An 18,994-nucleotide genomic window follows, 5' to 3' on the forward strand; every position below is an offset into this window, starting at 1 on the left:
ACGCCCCCAATATTGTTGTCCGGGTGGAAATCGGGAGAAATTCGGGAGAATGGTTGCCACGGGAGACTTTCGAGAGGGGCACTGAAAATCGGGAGGGTTGGCAAGTATGAGTATTAGCGGTGAATGCGGTGTTACAGCGGCACCGCTGCTGTATAATACTGGCGGGCCAGCTCTAATGTTAATTTGATATTGCCTCAAGGTCCAAATGAAATTACACGGCGGGCCAAATTTGGCCCGCGGGCCAGAGTTTGACACCCATGTACTAAACAATGGTCATTAATGTGACTGTTGGACTCTCTTCCAAGAAACAGTGAAAGTGTTGCATATCATCTGATATCATAAAACGATACAGTCCATGTGTCACATATCTGTTCAGGTTCAACAAACTAAAAATTATTCTTTGACAGCCAGCGTTAGCATGAGTGACTCGGCGACCTCGGTTTTCTAACAAAATGTAAACAAGCAAGTCAATGCATCTGTGTATCATTCAGCGTGGAAGAGCGCCCATACAAAAAAAAAAATCCCACACATTAGTGACTCAGACTCTGTGCTTTTCTCCTATTAAGGACTACTGCAAAAAAAAAAAAAACCCGGTTCCCGACTTTGCACTTCAGCACTTGGCGAAAACTACCAGCCAAACTACTTCTAGTTAGTGTTGCAAGTTTCAATGCGAACAAAGATGTTTTCCAAAAAGGCGCTAGTTTGATGCATTGGCTTTGCTATTGGCGTGCTACCGATAGCATTAGCGAGTCTACATAGCGATTTCAACACTTTCAAATATGGTAATGATAACTACAACTAAGATTTACATTACAGTCAAACCGCTGGTTGTGTAATAAGTAAAATACTTAAAGTATTAACACTTTTTAGGGCACAACAACAAAAACAACAACAACACAAAAACGCACCATAAACCAGGGGCCCCCAAACTTTTTGACTCGGGGTCTGCATTGGGTTAAAAAAATGTGCCTAAGCGGCTAGGAGACACCGAGAGTAACAAGTGGTAGAAAATGGATTAGAAAGGACCGATAAAAAAAAATATATAATTTAAAAAAATAAAAAAAAGTATATATATATATATATATAAAATAAAAAAAAGTATATATATATATATATATATATATATATATATATATATATATATATATATATATATATATATATATATATATATATATATATATATATATATATATATATATATATTTATTTATTTTTATTTTATTTTTATTTTTTTAGTTTTTTTTTTAAAAGTTTTTATTTTATCTGTTTATTTATTTTAATTTGGGACTTCTCCACGCTGGCGGGCCGGATCCGGCAGTAGTTTGGGGACCCCTGCCATTAACGATAAACTACTGCTATCTAACGTCTTGGACTTGCCACTGTAATTGCAATTTAGTTATACTTGTAAATGAAAAACATAACATTTGGACAGCAGTTATCATAATAAGCTCATTTTCAAATGTTGCAGTAAAAATGTGATTTTATTTTTTAAAAAAACAATATTTATTAACTCACACAAAAGTACCAAAAATTGAGTACCGGTATCGATATCCAGGTACTTGGAGTCGGTACCGTAATCGGTTCAAATGTGAATGGTACCCATCCCTAGCTAGAACAATAAAATGGTCTACAAAGTACCGATCCACCACCACCCTGCCCCCACGTCGTGTCATTGCTGGTTTTACGAGCAGACGAGCATGTTCGGCAGTGCACAATCACAGAGTACTTACAAGCAAACACAGTGTGTAGACAGAAAAGGGAGAACGGACGCAATTTGGCTATAACACTGAAACGCCCTCAGGAAGAGGTGCTTTAAGACATGGCTAGCTAGCCAGCGGCTAAGTCCACCCGCAGTCAGCAGTGTTTTAGATACTTCTATATCACTAATCCTTGCCTCCATGGACAAATAAAGTAAGTTCCTTACAAGTATCATCCCTGCAGGACGAGGAATAGCTAAACATGCTTCACTACACATCATAGCTCACCGGCGTCACCGCTAATGATGCCGTTCCTGAATGTAAACAAATGCCATGGGTGGATCTACACCTAACATCCACTGTAATAATACCAAGTACAGGAGCGTATCGAGTCGATACTACTATGATTTCATCTATATTTTTTAGCATCACCAAATCCATTTTCATTTTTTTAAAATGTATATTATGTTTATAAGCTCAGGAAATATGTCCCTGGACACATGAGGACTTTGAACATGACCAATGTATGTATGATCCGGTAACTACTCGAAACCTAATGTAAAGTATCAAACAACAGAAGAATAAGTGATTATTACATTTTAACAGAAGTGTAGATAAAACATGTTAAAAGATAAAGTAAGCAGATATTAACAGTAAATGAAAAAGTACATTAATAATAAAAGTTTTACCACTTGTCCTTAATAATGTTGACAAAATAATAGAATGATAAATGACACAATATGTTACTGCATATGGCAGCAGACTAAATTAGGAGACTTTGTTTGTTTACTTATTACTAAAAGACAAGTTGTCTAGTATGTTCACTATTTTATTTAAGGACAAACTTCTGATAACAAACATATGTTTAATGTACCATAGGATTTTTTGGTTAAAATAAAACCAATATTGCCATTTTTTGTGGTCCCCTTTATTTAGAAAAGTACCGAAATAATTTTACTTCCGGTATCGGGACAATACTAGTGTAAACCAAACCATTTTTTCAGAACGGGCCAAGGGTGGTAATGAAATAAAACATTTAGAATATTGTATGACATGTGTCTTTGTTTTAATTCGGTTTCATTCGTATCAAAATACATGTTGGTATCGCCCCTGCCTTGTTCTACACATGTTGCCGCAAAACCAAACCACTGACAAAACTTTTCTTTTCTTTGGAACAAATGTCTTCTCTCTCAATTACGTTAGCATTAGCCATGTTGTGCTGTGTGAATTTCCCCACAGGAAATGACGGGGAGGGCGGAAGCTATGGAAGCTCCTGACTTTTTAAAAAATGTAAAAATAGCCGGCAACAAAAAAAAATAAATTTATCGATGAAATCGCTTTATCTCATCAATCCCAGCCATAAGATCCCAACCGTAAATGTTATGACAAAAGCCAAAAAAAAAGTTAAATATTTCAAGTAGGGATGTCCGATAATGACTTTTTGCCGATATTGTCCAACTCTTTAATTACCGATACCGATATCAACCGATACCAATATCAACCGATACCGATATATACAGTCGTGGAATTAACACATTATTATGCCTAATTTGGACAACCAGGTATGATGAAGATAAGGTCCTTTTTTTTTTAAATTATAAAATAAAATAAGATAAATAAATTAAAAAACATTTTCTTGAATAAAAAATAAAGTAAAACAATATAAAAACAGTTACATATAAACTAGTAATTAATGAAAATGAGTAAAATTATCTGTTAAAGGTTAGTACTATTAGTGGACCAGCAGCACGCACAATCATGTGTGCTTACGGACTGTATCCCTTGCAGACTGTATTGATATATACTGATATATAATGTAGGAACCAGAATATTGATAACAGAAAGAAACAACCCTTTTGTGTGAATGAGTGTGAATGAGTGTAAATGGGGGAGGGAGGTTTTTTGGGTTGGTGCACTAATTGTAAGTGTATCTTGTGTTTTTTATGTTGATTTAATAAAAAAAACAAAAGAAAACAAAAAACAAAACGATACCAATAATTAAAAAAACGATACCGATAATTTCCGATATTATATTTTAAAGCATTTATCGGCCGATAGTATCGGCAGGCCGATATTATCGGACATCTCTAATTTCAAGAGTTACATTTCCAGGCTCACAGAAGTCACAGAACTTGCAAGATTTTTTTTTAATTTTTACATTTTTGAGCGAATTGATAGATGTTAAAAAAAAAAAAAAGGTCTGTGTTTTAACTATGATATCACTGTTTTCACACATGTGATTTAGAGCAGTGTTTTTATGGTGTCCCTTCACACCCTTGATCTAGTCTTTACTTGGCCCTGAGTGATCACAGTGATTTGTGAGACCAAACATGTCCTTGCAAGGATGAGCTATGGATGGAGATCATGAGATTAGTTCCATTGACTTACAGAGCCTTTGAGGGAGGGAGGGTTATTTAATTGTTTCTCAAAGATGAGAAGACATGATGCACATGTAGAGCACTTCCACATCACAACTACATTAACTACCAGCTCCAATATTCATTATTAAACCGCATGAGTGTAATTATCCAAATGAGCTACAAATGAGTCGTGAGAAAAGTCCCCTCATTATTAACAAATCTCCCAATCCATTTGATTTTCACGACTCCGTGCTTTTAACTATTTATCAGCGGCAAGGATTCCTCTCCGCGCTAATGGGCTCTGATGTAGCTGGCGTGGTGTTGTGATCTCCTCCGAGCGGGAAAGAAAGAGTGCCAGAGAAGAAAAATGGAGGTACGAATCATTGAGTGCTTGAACACACTTTTCTTCATGGTGTCGATTTTTTAATTCTGACCAGAAGCAGCGCTCACATCACTCAGCTGGGTGGAAATAGTGACTATCCAGCTTGGATAGCAGTATAAATCAGTGTTTTTCAACCACTAGTGTGCTGTGAGATTATGTAATTTCACCTATTTGGGTTAAAAATATTTTATGCAAACCAGTAATTATAAACTGCAAATAAAGTGCCATTGTTGAGTGTCGGTGCTGTCTGGAGCTCGGCAGAGTAACCTTGTAATACTCTTCCATATCAGTAGGTGGCAGCAGGTAGCTAGTTGCTTTGTAAACGTCATATCTAATGCTTGAACCAAAAATAAACAAAAGGCGAGTGCCCCTAAAAAAGGAATTGAAGTGTAGACATGGCTATGGAAAACGAAACTAAAACTGAACTGGCTGCAAAGTAAACAAAAACGGAATGCTGGATGACAGCAAAGACTTACAGCGTGCGGAGCAGAGACGGCGTCCACAAAGTACGTACGTACATGACATGTCCCCACAAAGAAGGATAAAAAACAACTGAAATATTCTTGATTGCTAAAACAAAGTAGATGCGGTAAATATCGCTCAAAGGAAGACATGAAATTGCTACAGGAAAATACCAAAAAAAAGAGAAAAAGCCACCAGAATAGGAGCGCAAGACAAGAACTAAAACACTACACACAGGAAAACACCAAAAAACTCCAAATAAGTCACGGCGTGATGTGACAGGTCGTGACAGTACACCTACTTTGAGACAAGAGCTATAGTGATGCATGCTTGGTTATGGTTTGAATTCATATCCAACAATTGCAACAATGACTTTTTATTGTCAATATCAACTACTGAGTTGACATTTTTAATGTTTTCTGCTGGTGGTGTGCCTCCGCATTTTTTCAATGAACAAAAATGTGCCTTGGCTCCAAAAAGGTTGAAAAACACTGGTATAGATGAACTATCCACTGAAAATAACTCAATACAAAGCTATTATTGGCTCAACATTGCGAACACAACATTGCGCGATCTTATTTTCACTTTTCTTCTATCACCTCATCCTGGTTACATAATGTTGCCGCTGTGTTTGAATGCATAAATGTGAGCTTTGATGACCTTATGACATCTGTGTTGTGTTAACAGTGAAGTGTCCCATGCTGGGGTTTCCGCTACCGGAAAAAATGAACCATTTTGCATTTTAGTGAGGGGGTGTAGGTAAGGTTACATATTCCTAATTTGTATTTATGTGCCAGGAAATAATGGAACATAAACATGTATTTGACGCTCAAACCTTAATATTAATGTAATGAGAGCTGCTATAATTCAGTGTTACATTATTTACATACACAAAAATTGTGTGTATGAATTGTTGGCGGTTTGGAGTGCATAACCTAGGGCGGGGGTCAGCAACCCGCGGCTCTCGAGCCAGAGTGTCCGCCCTGAGATCGGTAGGTTGTGAGTTCAAACCCCGGCTGAGTCATACCAAAGACTATAAAAATGGGACCCATTACCTCCCTGCTTGGCACTCAGCATCAAGGGTTGGAATTGGGGGTTAAATCACCAAAATGATTCCCGTGCGTGGCCAGCGCTGCTGCTCACAGCTCCCCTCACCTCCCAGGGAGTGATCAAGGGTGATGGGTCAAATGCAGAGAATAATTTCGCCACACCTCGTGTGTGTGTGTGACAATCATTGGTACTTAACTTAACTTAACTTAACATGTGGCTCTTTAATTCCACTGTAGTGGCTCCCTGGAGCATTTTGTAAAAAAGGATTGAAAATAGAAAAAGATGGGGGAATAATTTTTTAGTTTTAGTATGTTTTTTGTTTGTTCCAACGACATGACACAAACCTTCCCAATTGTTAGAAAGCCTATTGTTTAGTATATTTGTGTGTATGCTTCACTGATGAGAGTATTTAGTGAACATCGTTTTGTCCTTCTAATTTAGGCGGTTCTTGAACTCACCATAGTGTGGACTGTGATTCTGTTTGTTTACATGTAAAATCTTCCACTCATTCTTTGTCCCACTTTGTCCACCAAAAGTTTTATGCTGTGCGTGAATGCACAAAGGTGCTCCTTGTTGATGTTATTGACTTGTTGGAGTGCTAATCAAGCGTATTTGGTCAGTGCATGACTACAAGCTAATCAATGCTAACATGCTATTTAGGCTAGCTGTATGTACATATTGCATCATTATGCCTCATTTGTAGGTATATTTGAGCTCATTCAACATCCTTTACTTGTATCCTCTTTGTATATAATTTAGTTTTGCATGTCTCATGACACATTATCTGTATGTATTGTTGGCTGCATTTCTGATAGTTGTTTGTGTGCCATGTTGTTCCAGACCACATCAAACGTTACCCAGCTTGCCAAAGATTTTAATGAATCTATTAAAAGAAGACAGCCTGCCGTTTCCTTTAACTTGGACACACACATCTATACATTTGGCCATTAAAAGCCAGTCATTTCCAGGAGTTAGCCTCTTATTTACTAACGGTTTCCAATGTTGTAAAAATGTGTAGAATAAATATTACATGTCAACATTTCTGTCAACGACGATTTGCTTCAGCCTGCGACACATAGTCATTTTGATAGTAGGCTAATATAACTAATATAGACACTTACGTCATGTGTTGCTTTCATTATAACACTTATATAGGGCTTTTGTTTTTTGTATTTTTGGTCCAATATGACTCTTTCAACGTTTTGGGTTGCCGACCCCTGACCTAGGGAAATCATATTTTTAATATTATGTTCAATAACATTGTAACTATTTTCTGTTCCATCATTAAAATATTACGTGTAGATTTTATCATGTAGGTCTACCATTTATTTAGACAATTATGACAACAAAAAAATATCACTAATCTATAGTTTTTTAATAAAAGAACACTCTAAATGCCAGTGTACAGTGCATGAAAATATGTGTGCATGTTTAAGGTCGGACGGTTTTTCACGGGACACATTTCCTGTGTTGTTGTTTCTGGATGAGGAGATGCTGCTCCGTTATTGGTTTAAGTAAAGTCTGAATGTCATTAAAACAGTTAGCTCCATTTTTTTTGACACTTCTTCCACTCCCGTCCTTGCACGCTACACCGCTACAACAAAGATGACGGGAGAAGACGCCGCTGAAGGTGAGCCACGTAAATAAAACGGTGGATCCAGAAGCGACTGTCAGAAAGCGGCTTGAAGATGATCTGTAAAACATAATCTATGCAACATTTTGACCAAAGAACCACAATTACATGTTATGTAGACCACAAGGAAGTGTTTGAATGTAGAAAAAAATTATAATAATATGACTCCTTTAATGCGCCCTATAATCCGGTGCGCCTTATATATGAAAAAAGCTTTTTTTTAAAAATAGACCATTTATTGGCAGTGCGCCTTATATTCCGGTGCGCCCTATGGTCTGGAAAATACGGTAATCGTAGACGTTTGGTCCGATGTCGATTGAATTTGAAACATGTATTCTTGACAAACTAAATAACAAAACTTTTCAGGTTTCAACGTAGCATGTGGGCAGAGAAATTGAATGACTTACCATAAAGTGCTAAAAATAACCTCTAAGAACTCAACGCCACGAGGTCAGAGTGTGACCATGCATATTTCATGTGAAGAAGGTCCCCTCTAAAAAGATGAATGTGCCCCTTTCCCAAAATAGTCACAGCGCCAACTAGTGTTGACGGAAAATATCAACAACTCTCATGCACACGGACGAAACTTTAGTTTTATGACTCTTCGGTTGCCATCGTTTCCAACGCATGAGTATCAATTAGAAGAGAAGCAATGAAGACCGATGGGGATAATAAGATGCCATACAAACCAATATGCATAAATCCTCACACAACCATATTGAATTTCACTCCAACCCAATAAATCTCCAAGTAGGCTTTGATCATCATTCCTCCTCCCTTATAAGCTGCTCTCAATGTCTCTCTCCGTTTTAGGATAGGATGGGATCGCCTTTATTCATCCCAAAACGGGGAAATTATGTGGTTGCAGTGCAGATACAAAAAGTCCACAAACAATGAGGTTTTTTTGGGGGGAAATGTGTCTATGCCTCACAATCCTTATGTAAGACAAGAACTAGAGATGTCCGATAATGGCTTTTTTGCCGATATCCGATATTCCGATATTGTCCAACTCTTAATTACCGATTCCGATATCAACCGATACAGATATACACAGTCGTGGTATTAGCACATTATCATGCCTTATTTTGGTGTGATGCCCCGCTGGATGCATTAAACAATGTAACAAGGTTTTCCAAAATAAATCAACTCAAGTTATGGAAAAAAATGCCAACTTGGCGCTGCCATATTTATTATTTAAGTCACAAAGTGCATTATTGTTTTTAACATGCCTCAAAACAGCAGCTTGGAATTTGGGACATGCTCTCCCTGAGAGAGCATGAGGAGGTTGAGGTGGGCGGGGTTGGGGGGGGCGGGGGGTATGGGGTAGCGGGGGGTGTATATTGTAGCGTCCCGGAAGAGTTAGTGCTGCAAGGGGTTCTGGGTATTTGTTCTGTTGTGTTTATGTTGTGTTACGGTGCGGATGTTCTCCTAAAATGTGTTTGTCCTTCCTGTTTGGTTAGGGTTCACAGTGTGGCGCATATTTGGGACAGTGTTAAAGTTGTTTATACGGTCACTCTCAGTGTGACCTGTATGGCTGTTGACCAAGTATGCACTGCATTCACTTGTGTGTGTGAAAAGCCGTAGATATTATGTGACTGTGCCGGCACGCAAAGGAAGTGCCTTTAAGGTTTATTGGCGCTCTGTACTTCTCCCTACGTTCGTGTACCACTACGTACAGGGGCGTTTTAAAAAGTCATAAATTGCACTTTTTGAAACCGATACCGATAATTTCCATACTGATACCGATAATTTCCGACATTAAATTTTAAAGCATTTATCGACCGATAATATCGGCAGCCCAATATTATCGGACATCTCTAACAAGAACACATATGTTTTTCTTTTATTATGGATTTTAACTCGTATAATTGCAAGCAAAAGTCAGCCAACAGTGGAGGCTATGAGAGTCGCTCTCTTCCGCCTATAAAGCGCTCTACAAAGACATACAAAATCCTTCATCAACGTTTTTTTTATGCACGCTGTATGTATATACATGAACATTCATAATAACATGTAATATTTACATATTTTGTTCATTTTAACGCATACGGTGGAGAAATAATTTCACAGACGCATCACAGCATTCACTTATCCCTTCAACAACAACAACAATTACTACTAATCAGTGCAGATTTCGCGAGAGACAAAAAAGACTACTTTGGGACAAATGATGATGCAGAACCTTGTATTTTTGAGCCTGACTATAAGGAGGAGTCAGTAGAAGCATTTAAGTCCCATCTTAAAACTCATTTGTATACACTAGCCTTTAAAAAGACCCCCATTTTAGACCAGTTGATCTGCCGTTTCTTTTCTGCTTTGCCCCCCTCTCCTGTGTGGAGAGGTTATTAGGTGACCACAGATGAAACACTAGCTGTTCAAAGTCGGGACCACTCATATGTGCATCAGTTGGGGACGTCTCTGCGCTGCTGACTTGTCTCCACTCAAGATGATCCCCTGCTGGCCCCACTATGGACTGGACTCTCACACTATTAACTAGATCCATCCGATGTCCATTGCTCCGGTCGCCCGGGGGTCCCCACGTCTGCGGTCCCCTCCAAAGTCTCTCATTGTATCCCATTGGGTTGAGTTTTTTCTTGCCCTGATGTGGGATCTGAGCCGAGAATGTCGTTGTGGCTTGTGCAGCCCTTTGAGACACTTGTGATTAAGGGCTATATAAATAAACTTTGATTGATGATGACTTTGAGGATGAGCTGCAAGGTTTAGAAGCTGTGCTGAACAGACCCAGTTTTAGTGAAACACTAAGCATCTTGCAGCAGTATTGTCAATTTCTGAACAAGCTATACAAACTATAATAAAACAATCGCTTACTGTACAATGTCTGCTCTCACTGGGATGCCAACTGATGGGACATTTATAACTTCCCGTTTAGATGAAGAATTGATTGTAATCCTCACAACAAAAAAAAAGTGCTGAAAACAAGCGTCTCCTTGGTATAAGTTCTCGGTTTATGACCACAACCTTCTATTATCCAGGTGAAAGGCATGATTTTAAATCCGGAATTAACTTTCACCAGCTCAGAGGCGATACAGCAACTCACCGGCTCAATATGTCAATATAAAAGCACGAGCTAGTTAGCGCTGTGGGATCACGGCTATGGCCGCCTTAATGCATGGGCTTTATGGGCTGAAGGCTCTGGTCCCCCCACCCAATTAAGGGCCCTCTGAGTTTCACGGCGGAAAACAATATTTGGTGTTCATGGCGTGTCAGTCACAGACAACTCTACTTCGTGTAGCGACTGTACTCTCTTTTTCGGCTGGGTTGTTTTTACCTACCGCTCCGAGGGGGGGGGGGCGCAAACCCAGGTCGCCGGTGTGAGAGGCAAGAGTGCTGACTATTGAGCTAAAAGCAGAGGGAATCTCACAGATTCTCAAGTGTGCATGCGCCCGTCGCAAAGGAGATGTATTCCATCCATCCATCCATCCATTTTCTACCGCTTGTCCCATTCAGCTGCAATCGGGCAGAAGGCGGGGTACACCCTGGACAAGTCGCCAACTCATCACAGGTAGACAGACAACATTTACACTCACATTCACACACTAGGGCCAATTTAGTGTTGCCAATCAACCTATCCCCAGGTGCATGTCTTTGGAGGTGGGAGGAAGCCAGAGTATCCGGTGGGAACCCACACAGTCACGGGGAGAACATGCAAACTCCACACAGAAATATCCCGAGCCCAGAATCGAACCCAGGACCTTCTTATTGTGAGGCACATGCACTAACCCCTGTGACACCGTGCTGCCCGGAGATGTATTCATGAACAAAATTATTTTTAAAATGGATGGGAGGGACAAGCGTTAGAAAATGGACGGATGGATGGATAATATTTTTTCATTGTTGCTGTTAAGTAAAATCCTGATTTTCTTTTTTTTTCTATACTGTAGTTTGTCTGCGTACGCGCTTATAATAACAATATCGCTAATACTTGGTTAATATTCAGAAAAAACATGTGTGCTTGTCTTAGATAGGGATTGTGAGTGGGCAAAATCCCCCCCCCCCCCCCCCCCTCCCAAAAAAACGTGCAGTTCCCCTTTAAAGAACACTAAGAACTAGAGATGTCCGATAATATCGGACTGACGATTTTATCTGCCGATAAATGCTTTAAAATGTAATATCGGAAATTATCGGTATCGGTTTCCAAATTATCGGTATCGGTTTCAAAAAGTAAAATGTATTATTATAAAACGCCGCTGTGTACACGGACGTAGGGAAAAGTACAGAGCACCAATAAACCTTAAAGGCACTGCCTTTGCGCACATAATATCTCTGGCTTTTCACACACACAAGTGAATGCAATCCATACTTGGTCAACAGCCATACAGGTCACACTGAGGGTGACCGTATAAACAAGTTTAACACTTTTACAAATATGCGCCACACTGTGAACCCACACCAAACAAGAATGACAGACACACTTCGGGAGAGCATCCGCACCGTAACACAACAGAACAAATACCCAGAACCCCTTGCAGCACTAACTCTTCCGGGACGCTACAATATACACCCCCCGCTACCCCCCCCCACCCCCCACCTCAACGCCCCCTACCCCCCCACCCCAACCCTGCCCACCTCAACCTCCTCATGCTCTCTCAGGGAGAGCATGTCCCAAATTCCAAGCTGCTGTTTTGAGGCATGTTAAAAAAAATTATGCACTTTGTGACTTCAGTAATAAATATGGCAGTGCCATGTTGGCATTTTTTTCCATAACTTGAGTTGATTCATTTTGGAAAACCTTGTTACATTGTTTAATGCATCCAGCGTGGCATCACAACAAAATTAGGCATAATAATGTGTTAATTCCACGACTGTATATATCGGAATCGATTGATATCGGTATCGGTAATTAAGAGTTGGACAATATCAGAATATCGGATATCGGCAAAAAAGCCATTATCGGACATCTCTACTAAGGACCGTAACTTTGCTAAATAAAATAACAGCTCTTTTCCCGGTAGGCCACCTAGATCTGTAATAGACTCACTCTTGGAAATCCCTACAAATCAGAAAGGCATCATTTCAAAAATGTGCATCCTAATTTCCCATCTTAAAGAGACATCTCTTGACAAAATTAGAAACGACTGCAGCAGAATTTGCAAAGTTTTGGATGACAATGACTGGAAATCTGCATTGATACAAATAAATGATAGCACATCTTGTTCAAAGGTTAATCTAATACAGTTTAAGGTGGTCCATCGCATATATTTTACTAACGCTAAATTTTCCAAAATGTGTGCCAATATTGCAGATACACGTAATCGACTCCTGCAAACATTACACACATGTTCTGGTCCTGTCCCTGTCTGAAAGCCTACTGGATTAATATTTTTAAACATCTTGCAGATGCATTACATTTTAAATTGACGCCTTGTGCAGAATTGGCTATTTTTGGAATTCCCCCAAACTTTTAAAAAATTAAGCAGACTTTTAGGGATAGTATCGCCTTTGCATCATTACTAGCTCGTAGAAGGATTTTATGGGAGTGGAAATGCACAGTTTGCCCCCAAGGCCTCTCTATGGCTTAAGGACCTCATGTTTTTCTTAGATTTAGAGAAAATTCAATATAATCGGAAGCTGCATAATTAGTTACATAGAGAGACTATAGGATAATTGAGACACTCACTGGTGACAATGAGCCTTTTCGCTTACCTCAACTCTTTTTTTTCTTTGTTGTTGTTGTTTTTATTCATTGACACTTCTCTGTATGTTTGTGATTTTTATTTGTATTGTTACCGTTTTTTTTCTTCCTTTTAGTCAGTTACTGTGATTCTCTATCTGCTTGTGGTGCAGAGGAAGGCAGTACATTGCTACCCACGGTGACTGGAAGGTAGGACGGGGGGAGGCAGGGAGTGTTATTATTTTACTTTTATAATTTTTCTGTAGTTTTGTATTTTTTTGTATTTTAGTATTTTTTTTTTTGGGGTGGGGACAAAAAAAAAGGTGTCTGTTTTCTCAGTACCTGTATTATGATTTCCCTATCAAATGAATAAATGAATAAATAAATTTAAAAAAAAGAACTCTAAGGACATAAGTCATTAAAGAGCACAGCTACAGTATGTCATATGTAGGATTTTGAGCAGAAATTTGTGATAAAACTTTTTTTTTTTCCACCACAAGGACACTTCATTGGGTACACCTTCACAATTTTGTTTTGTGAATTTTCTGTTTTTTTTGTTTTTTTTTTGTAGCAGTGCGCTGTGAGCCCTTTTCCATTCTGCCCCCTCAAAGGGGCGGCCAGAATATTAGGAACAGCGCCCTCATTAGATGGTGCAGGGGTACCTAATGTTGTGTCCGGTACTCCGACTTGTGTGCGCGTTATTATTGCCGTAACAACAATAATGACACATGACATGTCTTTGGATCGTGCGTAATCGACAACGCAAACAACACAGCAAATAAACAGCGCACTTACCTTGGTTAAAAAAAAAAGAAAAAGAAAAAAGCAATCAATCGGGGAATCCCGGCAAGCAGAGAAGTCCTTTTACGCACGCACGTCCCCAGGAAAGCGAGGCTTTGGAATGAAGCAGCCTCCTCCTTGTGTGCGTCTTCTTTGCCTTGCCATCACTCAACAGTGCTTCACATTTCATCTCAGCTCCAGCCTGCATAAACTTGACCAAAAATAAATAAATAAATGAATAAAAAAGTCCAATAACGACGATCCTCTGCAGTCAGTAGTGGATTGAAAGTGCGCCAAAGTGCCCGTCCTTAGGTTTCCATGTGAGGCGTCATCGTTTTCTTCACTGCATGGTTTTGTTGAGAGACCAGCGCCCCTCCTGCTCCTGCGTCTTCTCCTGCATCACCACCATCTACACCGGGGGTCACCAACCTTTTTGAAACCAAGGGCTACTTTTTGGGTACTGATTAATGCGAAGGGCTACCAGTTTGATACACACTTAAATAAATTGCCAGAAATAGCCAATTTGCTCAATTCACCTTTAACTCTGTTATTATTAATAATTAATGATATTTACACTTAATTGGACGGTTTAAAAGAGGAGAAAACTCGAAAAAAATAACAATTAAATTTTGAAACATAGTTTATCTTCAATTTCGACTCTTTAAAATTCAAAATTCAACCGAAAAAAAGAAGAGAAAAACTAGCTAATTCGAATCTTTTTGAAAAAATTTAAAAAATAATTTATGGAACATCATTAGTCATTTTTCCTGATTAAGATTAATTTTAGAATTTTGATGACATGTTTTAAATAGGTTAAAATCCAATCTGCACTTTGTTAGAATATATAACAAATTGGACCAAGCTATATTTCTAACAAAGACAAATCATTATTTCTTCTAGATTTTCCAGAACAAAATTTTTAAAAGAAATTCAAAACACTTTGAAATAAGATTTAAATTTGATTCTACAGATTTTCTAGATTTGCCAGAATAATTTCTTTGAATTTGAATCATAATAAGTTTGAAGAAATATTTCACAAATATTCTTCGTTGAAAAAACAGAAGCTAAAATGAAGAATTAAATTAAAATGTATTTATTATTCTTTACAATAAAAAAATTTTTTTTTACTTGAACATTGATTTAAATTGTCAGAAAAGAATAGGAAGGAATTTAAAAGGTAAAAAGGTATATGTGTTTAAAAATCCTAAAATCATTTTTAAGGTTGTATTTTTTCTCTAAAATTGTCTTTCTGAAAGTTATAAGAAGCGAAGTAAAAAAATTAATGAATTTATTTAAACAAGTGAAGACCAAGTCTTTAAAATATTTTCTTGGATTTTCAAATTCTATTTGAGTTTTGTCTCTCTTAGAATTAAAAATGTCGGGCAAAGCGAGACCAGTTTGCTAGTAAATAAATAACATTTGAAAAATAGAGGCAGCTCACTGGTAAGTGCTGCTATTTGAGCTATTTTTGGAACAGGCCAGCGGGCTACTCATCTGGTCCTTACGGGCTACCTAGTGCCCGCGGGCACCGCATTGGTGACCCCTAATCTACACCATCTCCAGTGCTGAGGAGGATGTCAACAAGTTGCATTCGGGGGGTTGGAAGATGGTGCGAGAAGGCTTTGTTTGCAAGGAATTCTGCTGCTTGGATTAGAAGGTTGAATGATTAAGGGCGTGCATGCAGCAGAGCAGCATTACTTCAGCAGGGAACATGAGTCCAACGTCTATACCAGGGGTGTCCAAAGTGTGGCCCGGGGGCCATTTGCGGCCCGCAGCTAATTGTTTAGCGCATGGGTCAAACTCTGGCCCGCGGGCCAAATTTGGCCGGCCGTGTAATTTCATTTGACCCTTGAGGCAATATCAAATTAACATTAGAGCTGGCCCGCCAGTATTATACAGCAGCGGTGCTGCTGTAACACCGCATTTACCGCTAATACTCATACTTGCCAACCCTCCCGATTTTCAGTGCCCCTCTCGAAAGTCTCCCGTGGCAACCATTCTCCCGAATTTCTCCCGATTTCCACCCGGACAACAATATTGGGGGCGTGCCTTAAGGCACCGCCTTTAGCGTCCTCTACAACTTGTCATCACGTCTGCTTTTCCTCCATACAAACAGCGTGCCGGCCCCTGTCACATGATATATGCGGCTTCTACACACACATAAGTGCATGCAAAGGCATACTTGATCAACACCCATACAGGTCACACTGAGGGTGGGCGCATAAACAACTTTAACACTGTTACAAATATGCGCCACACTGTGAAACCACACCAAACAAGAATGACAAACACATTTCGGGAGAACATCCGCACCGTAACACAACATAAACACAACAGAACAAATACCCAGAACCCCTTGCAGCACTAACTCTTCCGGGACACTACAATATACACCCCCCCCCCCCCCCCGCTACCACCAAACCCTGCCCCCGCAACCTCGCCCACCTGAGCCCCAACATTAATGAACTAGCATCCCAGAAAAGATGGCAGGTATCTGGCTTGGGCACATCAGATTAGATCCGTGTGTTGCAAACTGAGCAGTTTAAAGTCCTGAATGGTTAATTCATTCATTGTTATTTTATTTTCAAATTTATTAGCCTGTGGAAAAAGTTAATGTTGATATTTACCTCAGAAGGCTGCAAATAGAAAAGAGGCATTCAATTTTTTATTTACATTTTATTTAACATACCATTGATGTTTTTTCGTTTGTTTTTTGAAAGTTGATTTTTCACTATTAAGTTATATAAGCGTTGCTTGTTCCATATTCAGCAAATCAGTCTAGCAAACTGAGCAATAATTAACGTTTTATTCATGCACTTTCTCTTGCTACTTCAAGACTTGAATGTTTGATTCATTCATTATTGTTATTTCATTTTCCAATTTATTATTAGCCTGTGGAAAAAGTTTATTTGGATATTTACCTCAGAAGGCTGCAAATAGAAAAGAGGCATTACATTTTTATTTACATTTTATTTGATGTATCATTGATATTTTTTAATTATTATTATTATTATTTGAAACTCGATTTTGCATGTCACTATAAAATTATATAAGCCTTGCTTGTTCAATATGCAATGCAAAACTTGTTTGGGTCCCTATTAAAAGGTTAATTTGTTTAACCTTGGCCCGCGGCTTTGTTCAGTTTTAAATTTTGGCCCACTCTGTATTTGAGTTTGACACCCCTGGTTTAGCGGCCCCGCCACACATTCTGGAAATGCCATTGCAAAAATCAAAAAAACATTAAAAAAGTAGAATGAGGTGAAATCTAACTAGAAAAAGTTGCAATGTTGACCATACTTGCCAACCTTGAGACCTCCGATACCGGGAGGTGGGGGGTGGGGGGGCGTGGTCGCGGGGGCGGGGGGCGTGGGTGGGGGCGTGGTTATTTAAGCTAGAACTCACCAACTCAAGTATATATATATATATATATATATATATATATATATATATATATATATATATATATATATATATATATATATATATATATATATATATATATATGTATGAAATACTTGACTTTCAGTGACTTCTAGCTATATATACATATATATATTTATTTTATTATACATATAAATAAAATAAATACTTGAATTTCAGTGTTCTGGACGCTATCCAGTAGATGGCAGTATTGTCCTGTTTAAGAGTCTCACAACATTGCTATTTACGGCAGACAAACTGCTTTACGGTAGACTAAACGTGACCGCTGTTGTTGTGTGTTGTTACCGCGCTGGGAGGACGTTAATGAAACTGCCTAACAATAAACCCACATAAAAAACCAAGAACTCGCCCTCGATCATTCAACAGTTATGACGTCATTGGGCAGGCAAGCTGTTTATATTGTGGGAAAGCGGACGTGAGAACAGGCTGTCCCCACTCAGGTCCGCATTGAGCTGGAGGGGGCGTGGCCTCCAGCTCCGGCTGAATAACGGGAGTTTGTCGGGAGAAAATTTCTGCCGGGAGGTTATCGGGAGAGGCGCTGAATACCGGGAGTCTCCCGGTAAAAACGGGAGGGTTGGCAAGTATGATGTTGACACAAATCTGCCATGCGGGCTGTTTTTCTTCTTTTGTCTATCTTTATTTTCCTTTTTTTGTCATTGCTCAACAAAAAAAAAAGACAAAAAATCAATCTTATAATGAATTATTGACCTATTCAAGGCTCCAATTACTTCAAATATTTCACATTAAAATGTTTTATGTGGAAAAAATATTGCATATATTGTGTGGTTGCCATATAAAAACATCCAAGTTTTCTTTGACAAAAGAGCATAAACAAATAAGATAATAGTTCAAACGTAAAATCGACAGATATATCTGAAGTTGATCTTGTAACTTAAGTGTTGAAAGTAAAACAAATAATAATACAAAGTTATCACTTTATGAGCGGGGCACCTTTTGGATCCCAAAGATCTTTAGTGGGATTTTATTTATCTTTTCACTGTGATTAATGAAAAATAATAATATGAAAATAAAATCAATGGTGACATGCATTATTGATCTTTTCAGGGCTCCAATTACTTCACATCAAACATTGCTTTCTGAATGTTTTGGGCGGTGGGGGAAATACTGCATATTTCAGTTTTACTATAAAAAAACAAAGTTGTCTTTGACAGAAAAGGCATATATAATAATAGGCAATAATAATTTGACTTGTTTTTAACATTTTAATGACTGAAACCCTTTACGGGCCCTAGGAGCCCTAAATGTTAAACAAAATAAAAATCTATATATTTTGTTATGGTTTGAAAATGAAAAATATCAAAATGGGCCCCGCATGTTTGGACACCCCTGGTCTATACTCTCTTACAGGGGTGTCAAACGTAAGGCCCGTGGGCCGGATCAGGCCCGCGAACAGGTTTTAAAGCGGCCCGCGAGATGAGTTTACTAATCAGAATCAGAATCAGAAATACTTGAATAATCCCAGAGGGGAAATTAAGATTTTCCGCACAATCTGTCACGGCCCCGGGCTCTCTGTGCGCTGCGCTGGGCGCTCCG

General features: G+C 38.7%; 1 protein-coding gene across 1 annotated transcript in view; it reads right to left on the bottom strand.

The window, feature by feature from the left end:
* LOC133645615 (5-hydroxytryptamine receptor 1D) overlaps positions 1-14,187 on the bottom strand; it is a 55,866-nt gene extending 41,679 nt beyond the window's left edge. Inside the window, exon 1 of the mRNA XM_062040460.1 lies at positions 14,015-14,187. The gene's annotated coding sequence lies outside the window, so the exon portion shown is untranslated. The remainder of the gene's footprint in view (positions 1-14,014) is intronic.
* Between the last annotated feature and the right edge of the window lie 4,807 nt (positions 14,188-18,994).

Source organism: Entelurus aequoreus, linkage group LG03, assembly GCF_033978785.1.
Source record: "Entelurus aequoreus isolate RoL-2023_Sb linkage group LG03, RoL_Eaeq_v1.1, whole genome shotgun sequence".
Taxonomy (NCBI): Eukaryota; Metazoa; Chordata; class Actinopteri; order Syngnathiformes; family Syngnathidae; genus Entelurus; species Entelurus aequoreus.